Below are 8,063 nucleotides of genomic sequence, written 5' to 3'. Positions count from 1 at the left end.
TTGCTCAGTCCTGGAGTTGAGAAAGTTTTTTTTGTCAGCGAATGCTATTTCAAATATTTCAATATTACACAGAAAGCATGTTCTGCTCGGTTTGCGTTGATCAATTTTATGCATTATCTTCCATTTAACATTGTTCTTAATCATATCATCTTTGAAGTTAGCGGCCTGAATAAATGAGCTGAATTTTGTGGATTCTTTCAGAATTTAATTTCTGCAGCATATTTTCATTGTATCTTGCTTTAAAGTTTCTTGCAGTGGATCCAATATAACGCTGTTCTTTGTTATTATATGAGACAGTAGCTTTGTATATGACACGTCTGGAAAGGCATTTACCTTCCACTGGGCATGAGGTTATAATTCTACAATTGTAAGTTGTTTCATTTTTCTTCTGCTTTTTTTACTATCCTCTATGATTTTGAGATTTGATTCGGTGATTTCGGATTGTTAATTGGCATACGTGAATAACTTATTTTGATTGTCTTTCTGTTGAGAATTTTATTTATCCGTTTTTAGGTATAAACTTATCTACTAAATTAAGAAGATTTTCATATTTTGGTCTTTAATGTTGCGCTAAAAGGGGGGTTGTAGTATAACATTTGCTTTTTTCTTCTACCGGCCGTATCGTAATTTTGATATGAGTATTCTAAGATTTTATTAAAGCCACTGTTTTTAACGCCTTCTCGTATGATTCCTTGTAATTATTGGACATAGTATTGTTTTTTGATGAAGCAGATAATATATTTTGTATCATATTATGTAGTTCTCTTTTGACGCTTGGTGAATGGTTAGAGTTTTTATTTATGTTTTTTTCTTTAGCGTTGGGTTTTCTGTGGGGATGATATATCATTCTCTAGATCAAGTAATAAGTCCAGGAAGTCTATCTTACTGCTGTCCAATTCGATTATATTTTTAAATTTTGTTCAGAGTAACCCGCTCTAACATCTTTTTTTTTATGATTCTTTTTATCGCTTTTTAATTATCAAAAGTCCATCATCGCGGTACAACTCGAAGTTATCTTTAGATAAAAATTAGTTTGAGTTATTCAACAGGAACGAAACGATTAAGTTGCAAACTTCAGCGCCATGGTAGCTTCCCATCGGAACGTCAAATAGGTCTTCTTTTGCATTCTTTTTGTCCAAACTTTGTTGACATGTCTGAGAACTGCCTTGCATGAGTGTAGTATAGTATCTATGTCTGCGTTTGTTATTTTCATATATTTCTTTTCAAATTCGATAGATTTTTTAGTAACAGCTTTTTCGAGTTACTTGGGTAGGATTCTTCTATATTAAATTTTGTAAACGTGTAACTACTCTTGTTGTGGATTTTATAACATTATCAGTTTTTTTTCACTTCTGTAACTTAGTTTTTTCTTTAACTGTATTCTAAATTGTTAACAATAATTTTGTATTCTAAACAACCAAATAGTATGTTAGACGCTTCTGCTACAGCAAACAATCAATGTATATGTTATAATACACAACATGAAGGTAATTTTACTTTTACATAATAAATAAAATTACTGGTCACTCTTCTTAACATTATTAAAACTATTGAGAAATTCAACGACCTTATGTAAACACAATAAATATTTTGTTCACGCTTTTCAATTAAAATTTACTGCTTTTGGTTTGAAGTTAAATATGTGTACAAAGTGTTTACCTTCTTCTTTCTAGTTAAAATTTTAATGCTTGCCTAAGCTTACCAACTTTCTGCTATAAGATTCTATTTTAATGAAAAATTTTGTTTTGTAGTAACAACTGTGCCAGAAGTTTTTAAACAGTGGACTTAAATTTAAATTAAGGATGTTTCTTAAAATCATGTCCACTAACTTTAACAACTAACTATAACTCGTAAAAGTTTATACTGAAAAAACTCTATTTATTAAAAATAAGTAAAGTATTTCAACTAAAACATTAAAAGACTTTAAATTAAAACCATAATGATAAAATAGAAGCGTTTAAATTTGTTTTAGTATTAATAAAAATACAATGATCTAGCCTACTATCGGTTTGTAATAACAAAATAAAAGAAAGATAATGTATAAGAAGTTGGTTAATTTTTTTAGCTCTTAGTACAACTTGAATTACTTGCTATTCAAAAAAGTATATGTTAAACTGGAAAAGTAAGGTTTAACATGTTTTTTAGCAGAGTACTGCATATACTCATATAAAACTTAAATTAGGGACTAAAATGATGATTATAAATTAAAATGTTTAAAAGCTTTAATAATATTTAAGTATTCTTTCAATATACATTAAAAACGTTTTAGCATTTAAATATTTAAACTTATTACAAGCTAGTTGTAAATTTAATACATTGTTAATTTTCTAAGTAACCACATACTTATGTTGTAAAAGCAAACAATTATTTTACACGTTTTGTAAAAGAATAAGAAAATATTTTAACTGCCTATAACATAACTTAATTGCGTTTAATGACTAGTCACTATTAAAAACTGTTCAGATAATAGATTATATTATGTAAAATATACTAAATAAAAAAATACCTTTGGTCCATGTCATTAATAAAATAGTCTTTGGTTGAAAGTTTGATTTTTGTTTTACTTGGTGTCCAGTTTTGTTCACTTTTTAAAAACCATAATGCTTGCCTAAGCTTAAAAATTTTCTATTACAATTATCTGTTTTGATTAAATTAAGCGTTTTGTAACAAAAACTCACATATAGGTGAAATTAATAAAACTATAAATTTTTCTTACAAAAATAACTATTACTTAATCTTTAAGCTTAAGAAAAAAATTAAAAAAAAAAAAATTCCACATAATAAACCCATTCAACATATTAAAATAAGTCTAGTATTGTAACTTAACATATCAGGTTAATAAATCAAAAAACCAAAGATGAAAGTAGGTTTTGAAACATGTAAAATTTTCATTTTATATGTATCAAAGTAATCAAACCTCACTACCATCTTTCTTTTGATTGTATCTTATACGAATAAAAATCTGATTTATCATAAGTATCAAAAATAAACAACATTATACTAATAAGGCTATTGATAATTTTGTCAAACAAAATTTGGGCAAAAAAACTATGCTCAACTTTCGGCGCAACCGCTCAAAATCTAGGATATAACTTAAATAAAAAACAGTCATTTAATAAGGGAGACTCTCTTGGGCAAGCCAAAAAAAAATTGGCAAAAAAAAAGGACGTTTGTCTTTCGACAAACGCCCTTGAATTATAATGTTAAAGCCTGAAAAAAATTGGTAAAAAAAAAGGCGAACGTCTTTCGACGAACGCCATTGGAAAAAATAAATTGAAAAAAAATGGGAAAATTTTGGAGCAAAAAAAGGCCCCGAAGCCGCCGCGGCTTTTTTTGCTCCAAAATTTTCCCATTTTTTTTCAATCTTTTCTATCAAACTCTCTCACACTTATAAAATTCATTTTCAACTAATTTTCGAAAAAAACAGCCCTCCCCTTTTGCTGAAATTTTTTTCTCAAAGCTTCTGCTTCGTTCGCAAAACTCTTCGCTGTACATGAGCTCTGATCAGTAAAGCGACCGTGTGATTCAGTCGCTTTTTTACTTGTTACATTTTGTGTGCTTTACCATTCGCCATTTCTAGTACCTCGCCTTCTCTGCTTCAGTCGCCCCGGCCAAACCTTTACCTCTAGAAATGCTTTAATCACTTCATTTTGCACACGTTCTTTTACTTGGGCTGAATCATATCAGAGCTCGTTTACTCACTGCTACTTCTTGCGAGAGCGCGGCTTTTACATGGCTTTCTTCGGACGGTTTCTGCCATTCCTCTCGCTTTACCTTTACTTCTTGCGAGAGCGCGGCTTTTACATGGCTTTCTTCGGACGGTTTCTGCCATTCCTCTCGCTTTACCTTTACTTCTTGCGAGAGCCCGGCTTTTACATGGCTTTCTTCGGACGGTACCTGCCATTCCTCTCGCTTTACCTTCCCTAGCTACTTATTCAATGAGGTCTGCTATACGACTTCTAACCGCCCAGCTGCGGTCTTTCAACTCCAGCTTGAGTCGACGGCCACGTCAACTCAAGCTATATGCCTGCAAAACACTAATAGTTAACTCGCCTTGACGACGTCTACCCGCTTAGACCTCTAGGGATTTATTCATTACAACTTTACATTGTAAAATCCCTAAGCTGACTAAGTCGTCAGCTCGTTTTCTGGCACACTACAAGTGCCTTCCTTAATAGTGTAACATTAAGCATACGCGTATGATGCTCAAATGTTCGTGTCTAAAAATTAGGCTACCTCAAGAGAGTCAAACTTTTTCTCTCTTTTATAAAATCACTTGTTTGCAATATTGCTTAACTTGTATGTAATACTCTTTATATCATCATGTTTACCACATGCACTATACACATCGATAAGGACACTAAGAGGTACGCATTTGCGTAAAGTACGCACTTACAATAACAATGAGTTTATTTATAAAGTATAAATTTGAAAGTTTTTACTTTTTTCAAACTTAGATGTTGGGTTTTTTATTTAAGTAACTATATATTATATATACTTTACAGCAAACACAGTTTTATTTTCAGTTAAACAGCTGTGAAGTTTAAGATGTAACAAATATGGTTCATTTGCATTGTTAGCTGTTTTAAATATAACAAAGCTATACAAACAACAAGTTTTATTTGAAAACAACACTGAATATAAATTTTTATTACATATACATATTCCTTCCTATAACAAACTTTATAACAACATGTGCTTTTATACTACTAACAAGTCTCTAATATAAATTTTAGTTTTATCAATATTTTATTATGTATGAGATTATTAGTATCTATATTGATTTTTTTAACTAATTTTATTAAAATTTTTGAAAATTTGATTATTTTTGAAATTGTTATTTTCACTATGAAAAAATTCAAATAATAAATACTAAAGCTTGTTAGCATTTTCAAATTAAATATCTTAAATTTCATAATTAAAAACTACAAGTTTTCTTATTAATAATTGCTTACAATAAGTTGCAAACTGACTATTTCAATTAAGAAAACATAACCAAACCAGTTTATTATAAGTGATGCATTTTTTTATTGAAAACAAAATTTTGACATGTTATCACTTGTGCTTTGTTGTTTTTATTCTTCAACAGGCAAATAGACATGTCGATATCTGCGTCCTCACTGCGGCTCCGGTTCATCACCTTGGGCCGGTTTCATGCTGTCCGAAAGCATTAATTTTTAACATTAATTAACATTAATTTTTCGTATGTTGGCACTTTTGAGTATACTTTATGTAGTATATTTGTATGATAAATCTATTGAAATTCTGATTATTTTATTTATTTTATTTTTTAAGTCTAAATTATAAGTTCTAGAAAATTTTGTTGTTAATTTTAATGTATTTTTTAAATTCATTGCTTGTAAGTTGTCCTCTTTTTAATCTGTTTTATTTTGTCTTTTCATAAAATATCAAAATCCAAACAATTTATTTTGCATGTTAAGTAAAGATTATTGTATTGTAGCTTTTAATTATACACTCTGTAACAGTGCTAACTGATTTAATCAGTCTGACAGAATGACTAAATTTATGGGTTTTTATACCCAAAATGTAAAAGAGAATAATTAAATTACGTTTAATAAAGAAGTTATTTAAGTTAAATATGTGTAAATTTTGTACACTTTTTAGTGAAATAAATATTGTTAGCATAAATTATTATTTTTTTTAGTAACTATTTACAAACTACAATGACATTAAATTTTTAAACTATATAAGATTAAAAGTGTTTAGATTTTGTAAATCTCTCATACTTTAACAAGTTTACTAATTGATATTTTTACCTATATTGTTTCTGTGTATACAGTACTCTTCTGCACGGTAGCTAAACGTGGACGTTTTCTAGTGCACAATAAGAGAATCTCAACATCTTCCGCTAACTAAACTAAAAACCGAACTAAACTAAAAAAGACCACTAACGAGAAAGTATTGAAACGTATTAGTTTTGACCGACTTTACACTCAATCAACGCAGGTTTCGCTGTCATGTTCTAAAGTAAACCCAAGATAGTTTGTTGTACAGCGACTTCGCAACCACGAACTTCCAAGACTACGTATTATAGTCGTATGACGTAACAATATTGAACATCAGCACTGGTGAGTTGCAGCTACATGTTAATATACTATCCACGAATAAAAAGACTGAAGCAGAAGAATAAAAAGTCACTTACTTATCTTTTTCTTTTATTGTTAAGTAGATCAGCTTATAATTTGTTGCATAACTGTAAATCGTTTTACTGTCGTTTATACTGAAAATATTTATTATGTGTTATTTTCTCTTGTCTTACTAATCTTAACCTGTTAATCTTCAGAGTATGTTTGCTATTGTACGCAAAGTACACAGTGCGTCTATTACTAATATAAAATAACAGTAACTATTAGAAAAATTGAAAATTGCTTGTATTGAATGTGTTTCTACAGCAATGGTGTACTAAAGTTTTTCAACAAACTTAATTTTTAATTCGAACAAAACAATCTAGATACGTTTGAAAAAATTTAAACTTAACACACCAACACTTAACAATTATTTTTAAATGCCATTTTAAATTGCTTTTTCGAAATTATTAAGCATATCTTTGTTTGTTTTTTTTTTCTAAATCTCATGTCTTTTTAGTAGTTACTTTGCTAATTATTTTTTCTTTAGTGTTCAAGCTTAGTTAAAACTCGTTATTACAAAAAATAAGGCTGTTCAAATTTTGTTATAGAAAATTGCAGAATTGATCTTATATTATAAGAAACATTATAACACTACGAAATATTATTTAGTTTTTTTTTTTAATTATACATTAATTAAAACTAACAAGCTAGCTTTACATAACTCAACAGTAGATATTTAACAAAATCAGGTTTATAAAGAGAGCTGTAGTTTACACCTCAGGTATACTTTGTAAAAAAAGCCTTTGTTTAAAATTCCCCGGCGTAAGGTCTTATAAATTATAATATTTATTTTAAATCTTACTACTGCCGGATTTTAACACTTTACACAAGGCTTTTTACCAAGTCTAGCTTTGTATATTAAATAACAAGATGTTAGTTTTCAGTTGTAAATTTGTTAACATCATTTTAATGAATTGTAGTAATATTTTCAGATACTCACTGATAAACATTGTGTCATTGCATAAATTTTTAATAAAAACGCTTATAGTTTAAATATTTCAGGATTTTATTTTAAAAAGTTTGTTGTGTTATTGTGATATTAGCAAAATGAACTCAAGTTCAATCATACTACTCACAATTTTTCGAAAAACCAATTAAAATCTTTGTTACAAAAGTAAAACTTTAAAGCTCTTATTGGTAGCATGGCATATAGTTTTAAATAACAAGTAAGAACTATGAAATCAACTGTTTAATTGTACATTACATTTGAGCTAGTAAAAAATATCAAAATAGTACAAAAAATATATACAAACATTTATAAGTTGGTTTCAAATACTAATTAGTTGTACTGAAGTATAATTATTGATTAGATAAGATACTACTTAATCGTTGTGCAAAATTAATGTTCCTACTTAATTATTCATTGTTAATGTTAATTCTATTCATTAGAATTTTTCTAAAAACATTTTTGAAAATTAACAGAAACAAAAGTAAATAAAAGTTATGGGAAATTTTGTTACAAAAATGTTTGGTGCGACTGAAGAGCATCTAACACATGCACGGAATACTAATGCAGTGTCGATTGTGGGCAAAGAAGAAATTAAGATTGGTGTTTCTTTTGATGTTTTAATTAACAATTTCGGCTACTTTAATTATAAAAACTTTTTCAAGAATGATGACAAACCGTTGATTTTTAAATTTCCAAAAATATCCGAGTCTACTACGCTGAGTGTTTTGGAGTTTGTAGAAAAAGGTAAGCATTTTTTAAGTTTTTTTATTAATGAGAGGTTATATAACAAAACGAAAAATTTCTCGAAAATGTTGTGGTTTAAAGACCTGGGTACACAAAATGACCTCTCGGTCATCAAGTTGCACAATTAACTTGTTCATAATTAACTCGGGGCAAAAAAAATTACATTTAAAGTTTAAACTCCTAAACAAAAACTCTACAAAGAATTAGGATATTAAATTTAA

The sequence above is a fragment of the Thalia democratica genome, chromosome 2 (genome assembly GCF_965202585.1).
Source record: "Thalia democratica chromosome 2, ktThaDemo2.hap1.1, whole genome shotgun sequence".
Classification (NCBI taxonomy): domain Eukaryota; kingdom Metazoa; phylum Chordata; class Thaliacea; order Salpida; family Salpidae; genus Thalia; species Thalia democratica.
This window is presented reverse-complemented; position numbering follows the sequence as displayed.